This window comes from Balearica regulorum, chromosome 7 (assembly GCF_011004875.1).
Source record: "Balearica regulorum gibbericeps isolate bBalReg1 chromosome 7, bBalReg1.pri, whole genome shotgun sequence".
Classification (NCBI taxonomy): Eukaryota; Metazoa; Chordata; class Aves; order Gruiformes; family Gruidae; genus Balearica; species Balearica regulorum.
Window position 1 is genome coordinate 34,084,564 of NC_046190.1, and position 22,276 is coordinate 34,106,839.

A 22,276-nucleotide genomic window follows, 5' to 3' on the forward strand; every position below is an offset into this window, starting at 1 on the left:
CAGTTCCCAAACTGCGTATTTTTGGATCATAAGCATACGACTTGGGAAAGATAGATAGCATTTAAAATATTCTTCCCCAAAAGGCTCCTACACCAAAGCAGTCAACAGTCTTCGTCTGCTGGATAAGGCTTAAGCCTGTGCTGAGCTCTTAAAAATGATAGTGATTATTTTCAACAAAAGAATTACATGAAGAACAGAAATTAAAGCCAGAAGCAGGCTCTTAGCTACCTATAATTCCAGGTGTAAAATCCTTTTCTCTTAGAAAGAATTCAGGTTACAAAATGAGTTTTATCTGGTATGCTATTACACAGCTTTATGCTTCTTAATTTCTCTGTTCACTCACCTTCTGGAGAAAGAAAAAGGAAATTAAAACCAAAAGCTGATAGTAAACATGCATTATGAAATATGAAGAATCATGGGACCAACTGACCACTCCAGTGATTATGAAAACTGTAAACTATTTAAAGAGAGCACTTTTCACTGTTCTTCATTAGGGTCTGATTACCTCAGCCATTAACATTTGGCTCTTATTATTATGATTGTGAAATACTGTTCACACTAATGGACAGAAGAAAGTTGACGTGGCTATCTTGATTAACTCATCAATAATCATTTGGAATAATTTTTCTTTGTTCACTGGATGAATCACTCACATGTCCTTTAATAACGCACATTGTTGTACAGTAAATTAACATTAAGATTATCCACCTCTGGGAGCTGCACTCTACTTCAAAGCGTTACTCAAAAGAGATTTCAAATGTGAATTTTACTAAAAAAAAAAGAAAGAAAGAAAGAAAGAATATTAGAATACAATGACTTCTTTGTAATTGTTTAGTACACCAAGACATGTAGCCCTTGGGTTATGCAACTGAGCTCAACCTTTAAGCCACCAGATACTCAATATGTAAAAAACATACTCCCCATCTATTTGCATTCTTCTCTGGAGAGTAAAGCAAAACTCTCATTCCTCCTAAGGCAAATATAAATTTGAATAATAAAACTTAATAAAATCAAGTCACCTTTACCTAAACAGATAAGAATACAACCAAAGCCCACCAGGCTGTTTGTGGATCTAACCTTGCAAACCTCCACTCGCGCAAGGATTCATAGCTAGTGTGACTGCACGCTCCAACTGTACATGTGGAAGTAGGTCCTGAGAGCTCTGCCCTATCTCCATGCCAAAAGCCCTGACAAGACCGCTTTTTGCTGAGGTTTGTCTGTGCAGGACAGGAGGAGGTGAGCCTCTCCTGGCTCTAAGCGTCACTGTGGTCACCATGGCAGGTGATGACCTACCTCAGCTCTTTGCAGCAGCAGTTTTCACATGCCTCAAACAGATAACTCCCTGTGAAAAAACGCAGTGACACTCACCTCCTCCTTGCAAAAGCCAACACAAATAGCCAAGATGATTCTCAAGAGGCTTGGCTTTTCCTATCTCGGTCTATTTTGCTCCATCTCTTCTCCCAAAAATCACTACCTACTTCTCTGAAAATGCATCAAGCAGCTGTCTTACCATTTAGCCCTTTACGACCCATTGTAATTAGACCTCCACAACTCTGAGGAAAGGCAAGCTACTGCTTCCACCTTCCTGACTGTATCCATCACCTGACAGTAACAACCACCGCAAGCCAGGTGGTTAACCATCCTGTGTCCCAACCACAGCCAGTGGCCGATTGTCAGACAGAAGATAAAACAGGGTAGATGTATAGCACTACGTCCTATGGCACACTTTCTCACTCTGCAGCAATTTGCAGCTTAGGAGCTTTCCGAGCCAGGCAAGGCATCTTTGCATATTGCAGATGGATTTTTCTTCCATTGATTTTTCTAATTGCTTTTTGAACCATGTAAACCTGTTACAATCTGCAGCATCCTGCGGTGGTCACTTCCAGAGTTTAACTGTGTGGAGAAGTAACTTCTTTTGCTTGTTTTCAGTTTGCAATCTGATAATTTTTTTTGATGGCTCCTGGTAGTTGTATAGGAGGACGCAGTCTTTTTTCAAGACTGTCAGCATTTTACAGGTTTGTATAATCTCTTCCCCCATTATCTCTCTTCCCCCATTATCTCTCTTCCAGGCAGAGAAGTGCTAGCCCTTCAACTGCACTCATGGTTTACTGCAATGACCAAACTGTTTTTCCTATCTTCTGTTTCCTTCTCTTTTCCCAATTTGGTTTGGTTTTTGCCCACTAGTGAGCACTAAGTGTTTTCAAGACCTGTGATAACACCATCATGACAGTAATCAGTTCAGAGCCCATTACTGTGCACGGAGTATCGGGTGTGTTTTCCCCGTGTACATTAATTTACTTTAATCTGTACTGAATTTCCATGGTCTGTTTTATTTCCTAGACACTCTAGAGGATGAAACTGTTTGGCACATCTTTTAAAGCCCTTATTTTTTCAAATTTTTTCTTTAACTGTCCTAAATATCTTCCCCTGGGTGAACACACTCACTACGCCATCACTCACTTTACAAGTGATTACCTATGAAGATGTAGGACAGCCCAGGTCCAGCACTAGTACCCAGAGGACTCTCCTGTGACATCTCTCCACTGGGCAACCCAATCATTTATTCTTGCTCCTTGTTTTCTACCTTTAAATAATTCATTTATCCATGTGAAGAACGTCTATCTTTCACAGTTCAGGTTTTTTAGGAAGCTTTGGGGAGGGGCCATGCTAAAAGACATCTAAAACTGGGGAAGAGGAGAAATAACGAATCACTTTCATTTCTTAATCTCCCACTTTCCCTCATTCAGACACAGACATCTCTTACAATCTGCCATGAAAATAATCTTTCTGAAGACTACTGCATTTTCTCCTTTTGTAAACACTCTTTCTTAAACAGCATGGTTCCCAGTTGCTGTTATACAATTATTCTTGTAAGAGCAACAAAATCAGTGAGCATCATTTCATTAATTCAGCCACTGAAAAACTGTTTCACAAGAAGGAAGTTACCATTGGGGATGGAGGAGAATAACATTTGTTTGATAGTAAGGATTAATTGCAAAATAAACTGTGTAATGGATGCTTGTGGAGGAATAAATAATATAATGGAATATTTGGGGTATTTTCCTATCTTTATGTATGTACAACAACTAATCTATATAAATCCCACACTCATAGATGCTACATAAATATTAAAATACTTTTTATAGCTACAATGGGAAACACATCTTCCTGTGCTTTACAGCTGAAATAGTGCTTATCTGCTCTTTTCTCTCCATGCTTTATGTAGCAGCTATTTCAGCACGCCGAATCTGCCTGCTGAGCGAGAAGGGCAGCTGTTCATCTGGTGCACATTTCCACTGCAACAGCTCCGGCAGGAACATTTGCACCTCCAGCCAACGCTATTGGCATCAATGTTGCCAGCGGGATCTGCAAGATTTCCGCTCTTTCATACACCTATCGTATGACAACACTTGAATTGTGTAGGTTTGTCATTTCAGGAGACACAATTCAAGATCTCTTGAGCGTACTCTCAAAGCTCAGAAAGAATATAAACAAAGGAAATGACATGTGGTTTTATGATCATTGCTATAAAACATTTTATCAGCTGAGGGACATTACCCCAAACTGCAATATATATTCATATGAATGATTCTTAGTTAACCAGGTAATTCTCTTAATTTTGTTAGATTTTCATTTATTCTAACTTCTTAGCCATTGCAGACCAATCTCTGTGTCTGGTTTGGGGAGGGATTTGGCCTAGCAGCTGGATATTTGAGCCTACGGAAGAAAAATACTTTTTTGCTACTATCAACTACTAAGATTTGCAGAATGAGAAATAATTTAATTTTCTCCCTTCTGCTGCCTTGTCATTTTTCTGAAGTCTGAGAAGATAGGTGCCTTGAAAAGTCACCACAAAGGGGAAGGGGGAGTGAAATTAAGACTTAGACATGTAATTAGTGGTTCCGAATAAAAGATCCAAGGTGCTGAAATTCTTACATTTAATGATAAGAAAATTTTCCATCAAAAACTGCACCCTTTTCCCAAGGAAAAAAATTTTTTGAACAAAATTCTATTTTCCAGTTGGATATGGTTTTGGCTGAGAAGCTTTCATCAGTTTTACTGGGCCAGAAAGGAGATGCCACTCACTGTTTCCCTTTTCATCACTACAGGAAGAAGTATTTATATAGAAATAGTACTCATGCAGTTCAAAGTCTTCCATGTTATCAGCTAAATACACTTTTTTTTTTCCCCACAATGAGCACGTTTGCAAATCTTTTCTGGTGCATATTTTTGTACACACATTTATGTTTCATTGTTCTCTCGTTCCCAGAAAAGTACTCCTTTTACTGCTCTTAATTAAGAAGCCTTTGTACTTTTGATCCATATCATCTTTTCCTTAATAATTAATGTATCATAAAGGTAACAGTGCTCAGTGAACCAATTGTTTTTCCTTTGTTATTTGAGAAACCAACAGTTGCCCTTTCACTCATCACCTGAGTCAAAACTGTATCAATAGGGAACAACATGTTAGTAGAAACTTTTAGAGCAGTAAGAAGTGAGTGTGAGAATGAATAAAGACAACTGACATTACTTGCCTGCCCCAGCACACAAACGTGGTCTGTCTACTACACACAGTGGAAGCTATTTATGTACTGATGAACCAGATATGCATTAATGAGTTCACTTGAGGGTTTATACAGAACCATTATATGATCATAAAATACATTGTTGGAAACAATGAAAATAACTGGGGGAAAAAGAAATAAAAACAACTCCTTGAAGCAAAATATTAATAGATGAAAATTTTCAGTGTATTGATTAAGATGTTCCCATTTGTGAAAAATTCAGTGCCGTTAACAATATTCAGTTTGGTTTAGAGTAGGTGGTGAGAGGACTGAATCGTTAGCTACAGAGAGGAAGACCGTCAACTCTTCAATAAGGTAGCTGCACTGCTGACCCACTGCCAGATAAAATCAACTTAACGCCTCATGAGGTCTAAGTGGACAAAACCACTTAAATCCTGTTTCCAAAAAGATCTTATTCCTAAAAAGCACACCAGTACAGGAAGGGTACGATATAATTTGGATGTTATTCTTTAGCTCTCAAGATCAAAAAAACCCAAACAAACCCAACACTGACAAGAAGAACACAAAAAGTTATCCTTCTATGTTATATGTATATATGTGTGTGTGCACACGTATATAGAAATATATAAGTATTTCTGGTTTAATCATGTTTAAAAATAAGGGAGGCTAGGATCAGCAGCTTTTGTGCCATTTTGAAGCATGACACTCCTTTACTATTCCAGCATCCTTCAGACACAGATCACATGTGACCAGATCAGTTCAGATTTCATCTGAGTGAAGTCTTGGGCTCTGCTCTATAGGAAATATGCAAATGCTAAAAATAGCTGCTTGAACTAGAATTAATCACAGCATCATGCCCCATTCCCAAAATGGCTCCAGTGACAGGAGATCTGAGGAAAAGCATCTAAGAGTTTTGAAGGACCCAGATCAGAGTGCACATTTAATTTATGTAAAAATAGGATGCCATGTCACCTGCAGCTATATGTTAGTTTAGTATAGTCTTTACATTGATGGGGCTGTGCTATTAACAACAGGGTAGAGCTGACTGTACAGTACCAGGCATATTATCAGCATTAATTAACAAAAACAATCACCTTCTGAAATCCCTCAGTATGTATAGATTCTGGCATAAGCCAGAGTATAAGTATTTTATTTTGTGTATTTAAAGTAATGATAACTTGCTATTTCTTAAATTAGTATCTACCCCCTGTAGTCAGCTTGCTTCATTGATTTTCCCTTCTCTGTTGCCTCGTTTCTTTGGTTTTAAGTATTTTTCTTTTAAATCAAACCTTTAGAAAATTTTCCACAATTATATCCTAAATTAAAAAAATAATGTTACTTTTCAAATAAATTCTTGGCAAATTAGGTGCCTTTTATGGACAACACACCAACTGAATTTCCATGCTTTCAAAATTAACCTACCTTTCACTGAAAAATGTAAAACTTATGCTTGCATACAAAGTCCACCTGATTTTGTAGCTAAGTTAAAACACAATAACCATAACAATTTGGTGAAGACATATTAACCTAGTTTTATGATGCACTAGGTAGAGCTTGAGTAAGCAAAAATAATCACAAAGGGAAAATTTTAATGTTAAAAAGTATCCACTGCAAAAGCATTAATGACCTATTGTGGTCTTCCCTGCTTCTGAGGCTGCAGGGACTGCCTGGCCCCAGGGTGGAAGGACCGCTCGTGGCCCTGGGGAGCCACCACCACACCACCAAACACATGACTGGGTGTAGTAAAAGTAAATGCACCCCATGCTGACCTCGACAGCTAAGATGGCTTTTGGCTACACCTCCTGGAGGATTTTGCTTTGGGGGGGGGAGAAAGAAAAGATGCCTGCTGCTCCAAAGGGGAAAGGTCCCTTGTACCCCCAGGAGTCCCTGGCCCCTGCCCTTTGCTGACTGCTGCTCCTCCATGCTGGCCGTGGGATGACAAGGGAGGGGAAGCACCAGGAGGGCAAGGGGTCTTGTGATAGCTACACCGCGCCACCATCTTTGCCATTTTCTTATGTTTTATGAAAAACAAACTGCAGCCAACCTTGTGAACTTTATCTGGAGAACCCACCCACATGAGCCATAAAAATGCAATTCAATTCTTTCCAATAGCACTTTGTTCTGAATAAGTCTTTATAAAGCTCCATTACTGTCTAGGCCTTTTCATAGATTTTTTTTCTTTTTTTTTAATTTTGTGTACACCAAGAAATGAGTAGTTTTAAAAGACTGAAAAAGCTGGGATACAACATGAGTCAGATATTAATTGGCAAAACATGAAAACTATGAGTGACAAGTATTTTACAGCCAGGTTTTCCTCATAATGCAGAGTAAGTGCAAAGAAAGGCCAAGACTGGCCAAGCCAGAGAAGGTTCCTTCTTTGCGAGTCCCAGGCAACTCCTGGAAGAAAAGTCTTGGTGATCAGCAAGGCTTCCTCCTGCCAGACTTAGTCCGAGCCTCCCATTTTGGACCATACAATTAATCAGGTCTGCAAAAGCCAAAGGACTCCTGCTTGCATATGCACACCCCCATCTGTGGGGGTACACTGGGAGACAAGAGTAAGAGGTGCTTCACAGACACAAACTGTAAGAGGGCTCCTCATATGCAACCAGGTGGGCCAGCCCTCTCATTGTGACAGCTAGTGGTATTACCAGGTCTTGTGATGTTATTAAAAGCCATATGGGTTTTAGTGCTTTTCCTCAAGGTGCTGCTCCCTCTTAGAGGTGTGCGGTTTTGGAAAAATCCCTGTGTTCATTTTTATAAATGCTGCTAGGTAACAAATTTGGCCTTGGTGAGATATGTTAGACAGAGACTTTCCAGAAGATCTGAGGAATATGAGCAAATAAACCCTCAAACAACTTGTTTTCAAAATCTTGATTATTTTTAAGCTTGCCTTTTTTTTTTTCTTCTTTTTTTTTTCCCCTTCATTTGACTCATGATTTCAGCAAAATAGAAGAGGTGCTAGGGCAGCTTAGAACAGCAGTTGTTGGCACATTACCTACCACCCATGCCTGCATACTTGGTGTGGACACGGGTCCGTGTACCAACTTATGCATGCAACTGCTGGCCTGTCTTATCTCTCCTCCCTCCCCCGAAATGTCCTAGCTTAGGCCTTGGGACAATAAAGGGCAAGCAGGCTGCTTTTTTACTCTTTGAAACACCCCCGGAGAATCATTCCCAGGCAGAGGAATGCTCACTATGGCTGTACCCAGTCGAGCTAGAATAGCAGGTCTGCATGACAAAACTCTTCTTAAAGCTATCCCATTCACCACCGCTATTTGCTTGCTTTGGATTTCTTGCCTCTCACTTCCTGCATGTGGAGAAGATGTGGAGCAGAGCCCTTGCGAATCAGGGTAACACACACCAAAACGAGGGCTTTTTGCACAAAAAAATTGAGAAGGCTTTCAGTTAAACATACAAGCACCTAAGCCCCAGACTGCATCTTCTTCAGGTTTCAGCAAATCTAGCTGCGCTGCTCTTCAAGCCATTTCCACCCAGTTACCCACCCATCCACCCTTTCTTACGCATATAATAAAACAAACAGTAAGCGTGCAAAAAAAGTATCCTTTCACCATGTCACTCAGAGTTACCCCATCACATTTGCGAGTCTGCCTGTCAGAATACAGCTGCTGCAAGTTTACCTGAATGCTCAGAGTTTGTCATTTCATGACTGGAGGCTGTGAATTGCAAATAATGCAAGTACTAAAATCATAGCCCAGTGCCAGCTGCCCTGTGGGAGGGACTATAAACTCTCCAGCCAGAGTAAACAGCAGGATACTTTGAGTGACCACTGCTTCATCCTCCCACACATATCTTATTCATCTTGTCTCCTTTTGATGACATTAAAAGCTGCTGCAGCATAAAAAGAAATATTAATCTGCAAGAGAAATATGAAGAGCAATTTAATACACAGGCAAGCTAACAGATCTGGAACTATGGCATAGCTGTTACTGTCATCACCTAGCTTTCTTACTGAACGTAAGTTTTGGTAAGTCATGATTGTCAAGGAATACAGAAGTAGAGAGAATACATCAAATATCTATGTAACTTTCATGTGACCTAAAGAGGTGCAAAACTAACCATGCTTTATTACATGGTGAAATAGTTGCATTTAAGCCACTGTTCAGAAGACACAAGCAAAGCTTAGAACAACTCCCTTGTTTTCCAGTTTTGAATATTATCATTCCTCCTTCTCGGAGGTTATTGAAAATTATTATTACTTAACTTCATCAAATAGCTGGTGTAAATACAAAGGAGAAATGAGATGCTGAACTGCCCTTATCATCTGGGCAACATTTTACCTTTTACACACAAAGCAGCCAGACAGGTGTTTCTGAACAAATAGCGTAAAGCTCTGCTGCTAAACCTGTGACAGGGTTAGCGTGGACACGTAACAAGGCGCTCCTTACAAAAACCCTCCACCAATCTTTGCAATTCCTCTGTTAGACCAGCACAAATCCGCTGAGCTTAACAGGTCTAATTTTCAGCATACACCAGTAGGATACCCAAGACAGGCCCACAGTTACCAGCCCAGTTAAATTCTGGTAAGGAAAAAGCCCGTGCAATCTTCAGAAGAAGCCGAAACAAAGGCTCAGCAGCCAGCCATTGTGGCTTTAACTAATCAGAGAGAAACCACCTGCAGGAATACCCCCTTTTCTGTTTACTCCCGGCAGAACCTTCCAAATGATGATTAATCACTGAATAAACTGAACAACTGACAATGACATAAAGACAAAGGGAAGGCAGAGAGGGGCACCAGCACTGGTGGATGTGGCTTGAGCATGGGTGGGTGGAATGGCCAAAGAAGATGGATGGCCTGAAAACGCTTGACACTTAAGTATCTCCTATGTAGCAGGAGGACGGCTATGCTAAAGCGAGCTGCCAACTTCAAGCAAATAATGCTCTACACAACAAGCTGACACACTTCCTTCAGCTGTCAGCAGCAATGCAGAGGGGCAGCTTCCTCAGGAACAAACTAATGAGGCTTTTAATTGGGATGTGAAGCCCCGATAATAACAGAAATAAGAGATACTGTAAATGACAGGATAATCCATTACAGTGGAAAGCATTGTGAATGTTTTACTGATTATATCTACAGATTATCCTATCTATGTCCCTACTAATTTGAAAAATGATGAATCATAGGGTTCAAACAGGACTCAGATGAGTCAATTAGACTAAGTAGTGATATCAAAAGCTCATATTTTCTGCACTTAGGAATCAAGCATGTTTTGCCTAACAACAAACAAAAATGAGCTGTGTTTCACACTCTCAGTTGACCAAGTCATTAGCAACATGGAAGAATACTTCTTTAAATTTTCCGTATTTTCAGATGTTCTTGCCTCCATGGAGTCCTTTCTGGCAGATGTTTATTAGCAGGAAAAACATTTGCAGGAAATAAAATACTGTCTTGCAGCATTCTGCTGATTCCACTTCTAATTTTCTCAGTTCAGGGTTAGTTTAGGTGTTCCAGTGAATATCAACATAACGAGAAAACTTTGACTGCTATTAGCCAAACTGCACATTCAGTACTCAGAACAAAGTTGAGCTCCAGCGTACAACTGGGGCATCACTTCTCTCCTTATGCACATAATGGTCTCCCTGAAGTTGAAATGCAAGTGATATAAGATTAAGCCTTAGGGACAAATTCACTGATCATCGTGGTTGGGGCAGTTATTTACACTAATGATGAATGATTAGGTAAATCTTCACACCCACCAGGAGATACAGGGGCATTAAGCACCTTACTGCCTTTGAAAACATGGCTGATAGATCACCTGATTTGAAAGGTGCTTTTTACTGAACAAAGAAAGACTGCCTGGCTCAGTCTTGTGCCAGTTTTGCACTGGATGAAACAAGTAGCAAAATTTAAATAATACTTTTAAAATTTTATTTACTATTTTAAAAAATACTTTTCCACTTATTTTGTGATTGGTTTTGTTCGATCTTAGGAATGTAGCACAGGTACAAGAGAGAATTTGAAAAAAATCACTCACAAAAAGTTTTGATGGTTTGGTTTTCTGCTTTTGGGATTTTTTTTCCCCTCTTCCCATAAGGAAAAAAGAGGAGAAAAGGAAGTACGGGGATAAATCAAATCCCAGATGCTTTTAGTTTAGCTTCAGGTTCAGTGAGAGCATTTTCCATTTTGAATTTCTGCACTGAAAGCAGGAATATGTCCATGTATCTGAAAACTGCTCTGAATATTTTCTACATCTCAAAAGGCTTTTTTTTTTTTTGTAGGGGAAAACACGCACAAACCATTTCAGCTATGTAGCATATAAATTAAGTCCGATCTCATTCCAATTATGGCAATTTGCATTTTCTCACTGATTTAACAGAAAACAGACAATTAAGATGAGAGTTACTGCAATGATGCATCTGTACTTCCAGACTTTAGCCTATGTCAGTATTTTTATAGTGTACTTCCTTGGCCCGTGGTTTAGTAAAATTTAGCTTTCCCTTCCATTTTCTACAAAAGGTCTCTGTCATCAAATGCAGCTTTAGAAATACCTTAGCTTTGAAAAAAAAAAAAAAATAGACATTAAATGACCAAGACATTTATACAAACCCAAAGTAATTTCTTGGTGGCAGAAAAAATCATCCAGAAGCTTTTATCATTACAAAGCCAGGATCTTGTCAAAGTGCCCAGAGAAGGACTTGCTCAGAGTGCCTCTCTGTAACAAGCAGTGCAGAGACTATTCCTTCTGTATGATACTCCTTCTCAGCACAGGAGGTGGATTAACTACATGTAATAATGTGCGCTTCTATGCAATAAGCTTGCAGTTGCCAAATGCATTAAACTGTTCAGCTCTGAGAAGCCTCCATCACCCCACCCCATCAGCAGTATGGGCACTTCACAGCTTTCCTGTTTAAGCTGCTTTACAAGATGGAGCCAGAGAAAAGTGAGAGTATGAACTGCAACGTAGCACTTAAAGTAAGGCTTGCAGCCCAGTCATTGCTCAAGGACTAGTTATCTGTGCTGCGCATGATATCCTGATTTCAGCTCAGACATTGCAGATCCTTCTGTGGCTTAAATCCTTTTTGAAGACAGGATTTGGTTCCCAGTCTCACTCATGAACTTTCAGAAATTTTATTTGCCTTTAATTACGATGTTACAGGACTGCCAGTATTTCCTAGGAACACCGCCACATACCCTGGAAGGGGTTCTGAATGTAAGTGTGTACATTTTCAATTTTTATACTTCCATCCTACCGTATTTGTTCCATTCCTCCATGATATCAAACAGTTCCTCATGACAGCTATGCTGCACATTATCACCAGCTATCTGGACAAGCACCTTCATGTTTCATGTTAACTATCATCTTAAAATTCGCATCACTCACAATAGATAGTTAAAACCCTCCACTCAAACCCATTCCTACTCTTTCTCCGATACAAACTGTCAGTGCTAATTCTTGTCAAAGTTCTCCAATGTCAGTTGGACACTCACTTCAAACCTTCCAAACTCTCCAGTTATTCTGAGGAGTCTTAACTCTTAAGAAGAATTTAGCTTCGTATCAAAATCATTTAGGAGTCTTGGGCCCAAATATTGTATATTCCAACTGCTTTGCACAGTCCTTTGTCGCTGGACAACACATAAATTTCAGGAGATCATTTAACATTAAAGATACAACCTTTCCTACAAGAAAGAAAAATTAATTTTCAGCTCTGCCCAGACACTAGCAACTATTGCCAAATTTGCTAAATATTTTTTCTTTACACTGACATCTTTCTATTACAGCACAGACTTTTTCACAGATTTTTGGAATACCAGTCTGTGATCTCTGCTGTCCTCTCTCAGATCGCTATTCACAACGGCGCTAGCTTCAGCTTCTTGGTGTTATTTTTTCCCCCCTCACATTGATGCTTCTACATCTGCATTTTTGGTCAAACTCTCCAGTCCTTTTTCGATGTCTATTTCCAACAAATATTTTGCTTATTTCCTTTAGATTTTTGCATTTTAGATTTTCTTTTGATCCAGACAGGATCAGGAGATGAAGATAAAGTGCTTTGAGGAAAAGCTTTTCCTCTATATTTATTTCTGCTTTTTATTTTGCATAGCTCTCTTCACTTGCTCTTCAGAAAGACATTTTGATGACCTTTGAAATGTACAGATAAGACAATTTCAAATGGCTCAGCCACAGACAGGGTTAAAAAAATTGTGAAGAGGCAGGGAAGAGTAGATAAGTTGCTTTGTTACTGTTCCTTCATTTTCTTTAGATACTTTTTTCCAAATTCTTATTAAAAAACATACATCCCAGTGACCGAGGAAATAGTAGAAGAGAAATAGGAAAGTACAGACAGTGCATTTTCCCTTCAAAATGTTTAAAACATCTTGTACTATTTCTTTGCAACAGTGAAGATTGATGTCTCTTTTAGGATAATGCTTCAAGGAACTACATTACAAAAAATACCAGCTTCCTTTCAGCTTGTTCTCTGCATGTGGCAGGATATTGGTGAAAATCAGCAAATTTGGGATGTTAATGTTCAACCAGGTACAGTGAAGGGTGCAAAGCACCTAAAGACAGATCAGCTTGACAGACTCTGCACTCCAGCCTATTTAGCCAGGCATGTACTTTAGTTGTAAGTTGCCTTGTTTAATTAGCTACTGCGGTGTTCCATCTTCATCCCTAGTGCCTCATTCCTCATAGGATGCAGAAGCAATCACTGCTTGGGACTATGACAGAGCAGGGCTTGATTGTTCTACAAGATGTCCCATGGATGGGGACCAGACACTGTTGATTAACCATTAACTTTGCAATTCTTAACATCAGGGTTTTTTTTCTTTCAGTGATGCTAAGATAGACACTTTGGAAAGATCTGAAATGCTGTGTAGAAGATGACAGATTGCTTTGTGTATTTTAAAAAGGGCTGATTACAGCAGGCTCTACCACCAGAGCAATTTAAGAATAAGAAAAACATAGGAAGAGATGGGGGATTTCTATGAGACTTTTTAAAAAAATACATATACACACACACAAGCACATTTGAAACGTGTATAGCGATGTCTCTGTTGAATGTATTTCTAGTAAAATACGTATACAGGATTAAAGCATACCTTGCTGAAAACTCCTGCAAAACCAGTTTCTAGCAATCGGTGAAATTTATCAGTCCATAGCTTTATGTTGCTTTTGCAGAGGGAAGAAGAGAGACTTGTGGAAGAAAAAGTAGAGATGGACTGGTCTGAATAGCACAGATCTGGCTGCAGAGACCACATTGAAGCAAGTGTGCTTCTTAAAATATGTATTTCCAGCGTGCTGTGCTCACTGCAAAACCACTTGAAATCTTTCATGCCATTGACTCTTTCCATCCTGAAATACCACCACAATTTAATTTTCAGATGCTTCAAAAGGATTTCTAGGACCTCTGCTGTATAGTATTTAAGTTTCTTTACGAGGTTAGGTTATGCATTTAGGTTATTAGCTAGTTAACAGTCTAGACTTCTATACCTACCCCCTGCTCCTCACTCCAGATAACTATGTAAGTAAGAAATTTTCATTAGTGCCCATGAAAACAACTTTAGTCCAGTGCTGACTATTACAATATTCACAACATGCATCAGTTTTAACTGTTCACATTAGGAAGCCCATTCTCCTGACCTCTGAGCCTTCTTTTTCCATCCCTGCAAGAAAGCATTGCAGAGAAAGGTGCAGCAATCGAGCCTTAATATTGCCTCAAAGCCTTCAAATTTCTTCAGCCATTTCAACTTGTGTTGGGCTCACTAAGACCACAGAAGAGCACAGACCTCTGGCACAGATCTGCACTGAGTGCTGGGTAGAGATCAAAGTTTCATGATCCCATTTACATGGGCTTGCAGCATGGTGGAGCTGACATCTTGATTTACAACAGCACAAGTGAGATTAAGTCATGTCAGAGCTGACCACGAAAATGGCCAACATGACGTTTTGACCAGGCCAGGCCATTGGTAGTGTCTCCATACATCGCACTCCTATTGACCAGAGAAATCAAATGACAGCACTGAAAAAGCACTCATCTACCTAGACAGATTCAGCTTAACTTTCTCAATTTAGTATCTCACTTCATTTGTTTAGGAAGACAGGGATATTGCTCTGCTTCATCGCAGACAGGTCAGTAATTCGCCAGACAACAGGGATGAAAAAGCTGCCATTTCCAGCTGCCCATCACACACTCAGGAGCAGCATCAGCCCTTCAGCTGCCACAACTCACGCCCAGCGTGCCCACTGAAAGCAAACCTACTGAAGAACACTTCGCCTGTTCAATTTGCCCCAAAGGCCATCAGTCTCACAAGCTTAGCAACAGCTGCAGGACACTCAAGAAACTACTGGCTTCCGGCTAAGGCATGTGGCACCTGCCACGCAAGCGCTTCCCACCCATTACACGGCACACACAGCCCTGAAACTACACAAGGATCTAAGGTCACAGATAGACTATCTGTACAAGCGCGGAGACCCCATTGCCCAAACTCTTGCCCCATGCCTCCCCAGTCAACAATAGCTTGAATGTATTCAGAATATGCTGAAGAATCCTGCCATTTACCAGGTCCTCACATAGGCAATTTTTAAGGAGGTTCTTGAAAGTTTTTGCAAGGCACAGTTATTTTTTGCCTTTTCCCCCCAGTTCTTTAATTGACACGGAGTAAAAGTTGTGTGATTTACATGTGCCTGGAAAGGATGGAAGCAGCTATTTTTAACTGTATCACTTGCTTTTAATTCCATCATTCAATTAGACATATATTTTAGCTTCAGGAAACTTTCTTTTCAAGAGGTGAAATGCCAGCACAGTACACTAGCAGAACCATTAGCTGTCAAAATAAAACAGGCTTCATATTCACAGAGCAACAAGATCAACTACACGCGACAGAAATAAGATAGCAGTGCACTTTTACTTTTCAGCAGCTAGCGCAGTGTTTTCTGTATTAAATTCAATAGGCATTTTACATGGGATGTCAGATATTTTTGTCTCTGCAAATAGGGTTCTTTCCTTAAAAAAAAAATAATCTAGGTTTCCTGCTGCTTATATAGGGAAATCATTGAGGAACAGCACAGAATTGCAGTCTTACACTACCAATGACTAGGTAGTCATCATTTTTAAAAACAATGTCACAAAAGCTATTTCGACGCTGTCACTCTTAAGAATAATTAGTTTCCATCAAAGCAACAGATTATCCGTTCATGTTGTCCACTGGGTCATTACAATGGGCAACCAATACAGATAAATGGTATCTAATCTTTTCTGCTCTTCTATTGGACTGATTGATGGTTATAACATCTCCGATATTATAAGGCAGAAAAATTATGCTGACATTTAGAAGCAAAAGCACAGAAAGATAAAACTAAGTACAAAGCACATCCAACACCATAAAAAAAAAAAAAGAAAAAAGAAAAAGAAATAGCTAAAGACAAATAGAACAGAAAAACACATGACAATTAAGCCAAAAGAGAATTATAGAGGGGAACAGCTATACGTTGTGGGTGGCAAGGAGCTCAATTAATTATAGAACATGAAGGGAAATCCAGCCATTTCCATGAGATGCTATTAAAAGACATATTGACTGAACTTTCTTTACATGTTATGCTTTAGAAGAAGACAAAAGGATTTCCCTAGTATTGATTTGTCCCTGGAATTGGTCGACTTTAAGACATGAAGAATAACATAATGAGAGGTGGCTGGGTAGCAAACAAGAAAGAACGAATTGCTGCCACTGACACTCACATTTGTGAGCTTCCATATATTATTGCCTTTTTCAATTTAGCATTTGTTCACATTGCTTGTCAGAAACCATTAAGCCACAAACTATGCTCTAAACACAAAAACGGCAAGGCTATCAGTTATTCATCCACTGTACAAATAATCACCATTTTCAGCTGACCCGCTCAAAAGTATCAGCAATGTTAACTAGCTGGCTGGATTTGCAATGTTCCTGTGAGGCACTAAATGCCCTGAACTGCTCCCAGGTAGGAGGGACATACTCAGCTTTTTGCAGAAGCAATCTTTTTCCCCCTAGCACTAAAGGTATCAGTCCCATGTTCATCACCTGCATCCTCTGCTGCACTACCTTTGCAACCGTAGCAGGATGACCACAAGACCAACCCTCTAGTTGGAGCAGCAAGATGAGGATGAGGTTGACTGTCTGACAGCCTGTGGGCCGAGGGGCCTTTAAACATCTTCTTGCTGGTGGAGATAAACAAAAGTGTCTGCTTTGCTGTGATGGCCTAATCCTGTCCATGACAGGCTGTTATATAAAATTATTGTGTGGGGACCATCCGTTTGAGCGTTGGAAGAAAGAGGGTTGGCCTTCCTACCCACTGTATAGGCAATCACCAAAATAAATTCAAAGACAGTGTATTTCTCACCAATATTATTTACACTGATATGAGAAAAATAAGCAGCTCCATACTAATAATTAGTACTACACTATGGCTAGCTTCTTTCCATGAGAGCAAAGGCTTGCTAACATAAATATCTTCCCTTATGCAGGTGCTTAACAATTGCCCTTACAGTTATGATTCTTCGAGCAGTTTTGTATAGCTTTAACAGTTTGACTACAAAATAATTTTCTGTTATGATGAATATATCCACAGCAGGCAAAAACTCATCTATAGAGCCACAGTCAGATAGCTACCTTCAGAATTATACTATGAGTTATATTTCATCTCATTCTGTGGCATTTACTTTTTTGATTTATCAGAAACTGTCCCTGGTTTTCACCTCTGAAATTTTGTGTATCAGCTGATTGTGCCATTTCTCTGATATGATAGCGAGTCTCAGGCAACAGAATACTTCAGTATATAAACATTATTTAGAAAAATAGCTTACAAAATATTAAGGGCAACAGTGGATGTGGTAAACCTTAAGCAGACATGAGCCAAATACTTTTTCCACTACACCAATGTTCAGAGCTGAATGTCTGGATAAAGAACTGTCTTTACATTTGCTGTCACTGATATCTTTTAAGTTTTCACTCAGACTCATCCACCAGGTCAATGGTTCTGGGAAGGATAAATCACAGACCTACCCTCACTACATTTATAATTTCTACCCAGAATGAAAGGTTTTCTCCATCTCGTGAGAATATAAGATCTCAAAACTGTTCCTATCTCAAATGCAAGCAAAATGCCAGAATTTTGACACATTTTCTGAAAGAAAAAAAAAACCATCCACAAAAATTCCATCATGCCATTTGTAATATTCCATTAATTTCTAAAAAGGACAGCATCTTATTGTTACATTTTTACTTCACATTTTGTTTGGAATTGAAATTTTTTGTTTTGAACAGCACAGATTATTTTTCAGTCTGAAAGACAGACTATTTTCATTTCAGAACACTAAAACATATTAATTAAGAATAAGAAATTTGTTCAAATCAACCTATCATACAGCTTCCATTTCACCTGGTTTGGTGTTGAAACGGAAATATTTTATTTAAAACTTCGTAACTGTTTCTTCCAATTATTTATTCAGATATTTTTAAATTATTGCAAGTGTTGCTCATATAGGCTATATGCTGAGGTACAATTACAGATATATCTAACACCTGAAGTCATATTTCAAATATTAACCTATGAATATCAGGTTAACACAGACACTTGCAACTAAATAGCATGATACAACATAAATCTTCTGAATAAACTGCAAAAGTATATGCATAAGTTCCAAAACCTATGTTTCAAAACTGTCTAATTATATCATGTGATAACTTGAAAACACAATACTCCATTGCAGAGTTCTGCTTAAGTCAATGTGGTGCTATAGACATTGAGTCTTTTTTTTTTTTTTTCTTCCATTTCTTCTGCTGTATCCCAAGGCATTAGTATACACTAGAATCTGGTTTGGTTTATTTAAATGGAAGTTTTCCTACCCAAGTCTCTGACACAGAAAAAAGTATGATGTTATTTCTCCAGTTGCGCATTAATTTGGTAATAATTTTTTAACTGTAAAAAAATTGCTACTAGTAACAATTTATAAAAGGCAAGAACTGAAATCTGAAGTTCTAGTGCTTTTGACAAAGTTTAATAAATGTTATGCTACAAAATTTTCATTCTCCTTTGTTACCTTTTTTTCCTAGACTATCAAATGACTTTGGCGTTGGACTAACTCTGATTGAGATGGATAAAATAGATCAGTCTTTTGCTTAACCAGTAGGAAACAATAAAGCTTAACCCACTTCTTCAAAGCAAAAGCAAATCCAAAGCTGCTCTGAAATTTGGAGCTAATCTGGGAAGCTAATGGAAGCACCATTCAAAAAAAAAGAAAAAATATTGAGGTGACACTGGCTGAAAGGGGTTTGTGCTTCTGAGCAAGGTCACTACCTTCTGATTCTTTGAGCTCTTCTTGTCTCAGTGAAACTCCCTATATACATAACCTGTGATTTTTTTACTCTTGTAACCAAGACTTCCTATGAACTAGAACTTGTGCAAAATCCTAATTTTTTTTGCTACCTGTTCAAGTAAATGGGGTAATATAATTTCAAGTCTGAGTATTAGCTCTTCCTCTCAATGGCTCAAATTATAATACTTAAGTTTCTTCAATATGCCCTCTATTTTTAGAAAATAATGGAATCAGAATAAAAAGATGAAACTTTCCACAAATGGAGACCCAGATACAACACAGATTAAGTCAATCAAAATCCTTCAAGATTTTTTAAACACTTCACTTTGATTTTTTAAAATCAATTTAAATTCCTAAGTGAAAAGTCATTTGGACTAAAAATGTAACTTTTAATTTAAAAAATAGCCAAAGAAACATTTCCATAGTTTCAAAGATTTTTGTCTGCATTTTTTAAACAAATACTGTAAAAAAAAAATAAATCATCCTTTCAAAAGAGAGAGAGAGAAAGAGATACTCACAACAAACAAACAAAAGAAACCAGCTTTGATTTCATACTCTTATTTTCTGGGGAAAGAATGTTGAAATAATATTGACAGCCTCTACTAACAAACAATGGGACTTTTAAACCTATAATAGTTACTGGGCAGGAAGATAATCTTCCCTCCTCAGGCTCTGTGACTGAGCAATTGTGCAAATTAAGGGGGATGTACTTATCACTCTCCTTGTGATAAGCAAGTTTCAAGAGATGATAATGCTCTGATGTTACATGTGATATGGCTGAGTGAATGAATGTAAAGTAGGAGGATAAGAAACTGTTTTATCTAGTTTTTTCTTCCCTTCTGTTGTGTGTTTATGCTGTGACATTTTCTTGGTTTAGCTCTCTTCTGCTTCCTTGGAAATTAAATGAGATCCAGTATCTCAGAGACTACTGGCACTTATGGATTAGTGAGAATAACGTACTCAGCTAGGGAAAAAAAAAATAAACTAATTGCCTGAATTTTATTTAAAAAAATATTCCTACAACAAAATTTGCAGCAAAGGTGAGGTTTGATGAAGAAAGCCAGGCCTGGGAAACTCAAGAAAAGAGAAGATGAACGCAAAGCATCTCTCTTGAATTACAAGGACGAGAAGAATGGATGAAGGAACGATGGAACTGCAACGACACTGAAAGAACGGCAGCCTCACATATTCAGCCTCACCAGCAATCTGCCAGCTGGCACCAATTTTTTCTAAACATATCCAGGATACTCAGAACAAGATGTTAAAAAAGATGTATTGTACTCGGTTTATACCAGGGAACCACAGACATATTCCACCTGGATGCCAGAACAGTTAAGTCTCGTGTGTGGTACATGGGAGGGCTATATTTGGAAATATATATATTCTGACAACTACATTTCTTTTGAATTGTTGACTGCCTGAACTCAACTTTTATCAGTTGTAACAAGAATGAATCTATCTAAACTTCATAAAAATGAAAAGGGTGCTGTGATGTCCCTTTGCCAACATCTATTCATGTTTATCACATAGGTACATAAACTGTGAAATTTGAGATCCTATGAGAGAAAATAACTACAAGTATAGGTATGTAATTTCCTATGCAAGTCATTAAACTAATCTAAAACTCTAGCTTGTGACCTACTTTCTAAAGAGCTCTATTTAAATCTGTGATATACTATTGATTTTGATTAAATAATTTGTGTTTTCATCTAACTTGTACTCAGAATGCACTACTCCACACTATACTCGCCTTTGTTCAAGTTTAAAACATCATTTTGCAGTTTTATCTACGGGGGTACAAATAAGCAACCTTTAAAAGTACACCAGGACAAAAGCACAAAAAGCTTCTCTTTTCTATAGATTTAGAGATCCAAAATCACCACTAAGTCATATAAAACTCTCTAAGCTGATCACAAACTCCCAGCTGCTAAGGAAAACATTGTGTAACAAATTATAGGCAAAACTTTGCTTCTCTGCATCCTGTAAGACGGTAAGCAAACCAGCACTATCTGAGCAGTACTTCTGATGACTGCATGCCTGGGAAAGAGAGAGATGCAGGGGCAGCAGACTTCACAAGTCTCAGTCCTGTTGTTTTCTGGCAGAGCTGATGAAAGACAATATAGTGCATTTGTGTGTGAGCATCCATGCAGTGAATCATCTAGCCAGTCTTGCCCACAGGCTCAGGAAGCATTAGATTCCTATCATCCAGGTTTTCAGGTTAGTATACAAAATACAGACAGAGAAAGGCTACCAAGATGCATACAGACTGTCTAATTTTAAGCATCTGACTTAAATGCCATAAATTGTACTCTAAGGGCATCTTTCTTCAACTGAATATGCAGAGAATTTGCCTGTCTGGGCTCAAACCTAGGATCTAAGTGGAGCATGCATGTTCCTCAGAGTACCCCTAAAGAAATAAAAGGTCCCACTTACAACTGTTAGCCACTTGCATAGGCAAAGGTACAACATCTCTTCTTCCTTGAGACTCAGCCAGAACGATGGGTTGCAGGCAGCACTGCCATGCCCAAGCAGGAAGGGTACAAGGGCCATAGAGCATGGGGAGAAAAGGATTTGCAGTCCTTCCTCCTCCTTAAAAGTACTAGCTCTAGGTCCTTCCTATAAAGACCTTCAATGGCCCAGGTTTCTCTCTAACTCAAATACTTCACAAGCACAATAACACCCAGACTGCTCAGGTGAAACTCAGGCTGGCCTAATGTGGCTCCAGCTGTAAGTGTTCTGAAATACATACAAAGTGAATGCCTGCAGCAGATGGCACAGATATCATAACCTGTAATGTTTTTTTCACCTGTCAGAATAGTGCAAAACCTGCAATGAGTATAACTTCACCAACTCCGGCACATCAGTTTACAGAGGAGGTGGTTCAGGCACAGAATCCCCAGTACCTCATTGTTTCAGCTTTCTGCTGGCCATGGCTGAGCAGAGGGCATAAAGAGCCGGTTCTGTGATTTCCTTCTAACTTCATGAACAAACAGCTCTCAGGATCACCATTCCTGCCCTCAGCTAGCACTGAATGTCCTGCCATTTGCAAAAGGTCAAACTAGATTCACCTGTGATTAATTCAATGAGTAGTTTGATTTTTACATTTACTGCTACACTTCAAAGCAAGAACTAAGAACACACTGTAAACATAACTCTTACATCAAACTAATTCCGTAACTTATGGTTACAGAAAAAAATTAAAGTTCCTTGTTTAAAACCAGATGCATTTTCAAGAGCTCTTCTACCTGATTTTGTGCCCACGCACTTCAGAGGTATCTGCGTGTTACATGCTGAGAATAGCTTACATGTTCCAGTCATAGGGGAAAGAGTTCCTCAGCTCTGAACTAACACACGCTGAGCAAAACTCAACTTTTCAGCTATGAAGGATATAAATATTTCTGAGATAGGAAACTAAGTGCTTGACTATGAGAACAACATGAGGC

At 38.8% G+C, this 22,276-nt stretch overlaps 1 long non-coding RNA gene across 1 annotated transcript in view; it reads right to left on the minus strand.

The window, feature by feature from the left end:
- Window positions 1–671: 671 nt before the first annotated feature.
- The window catches only part of LOC142602646 (uncharacterized), a 44,816-nt gene continuing 23,211 nt past the window's right edge, over window positions 672–22,276 (minus strand). The window contains exon 4 of the long non-coding RNA XR_012836404.1: window positions 672–769. This is a non-coding gene — a long non-coding RNA (uncharacterized LOC142602646). The remainder of the gene's footprint in view (window positions 770–22,276) is intronic.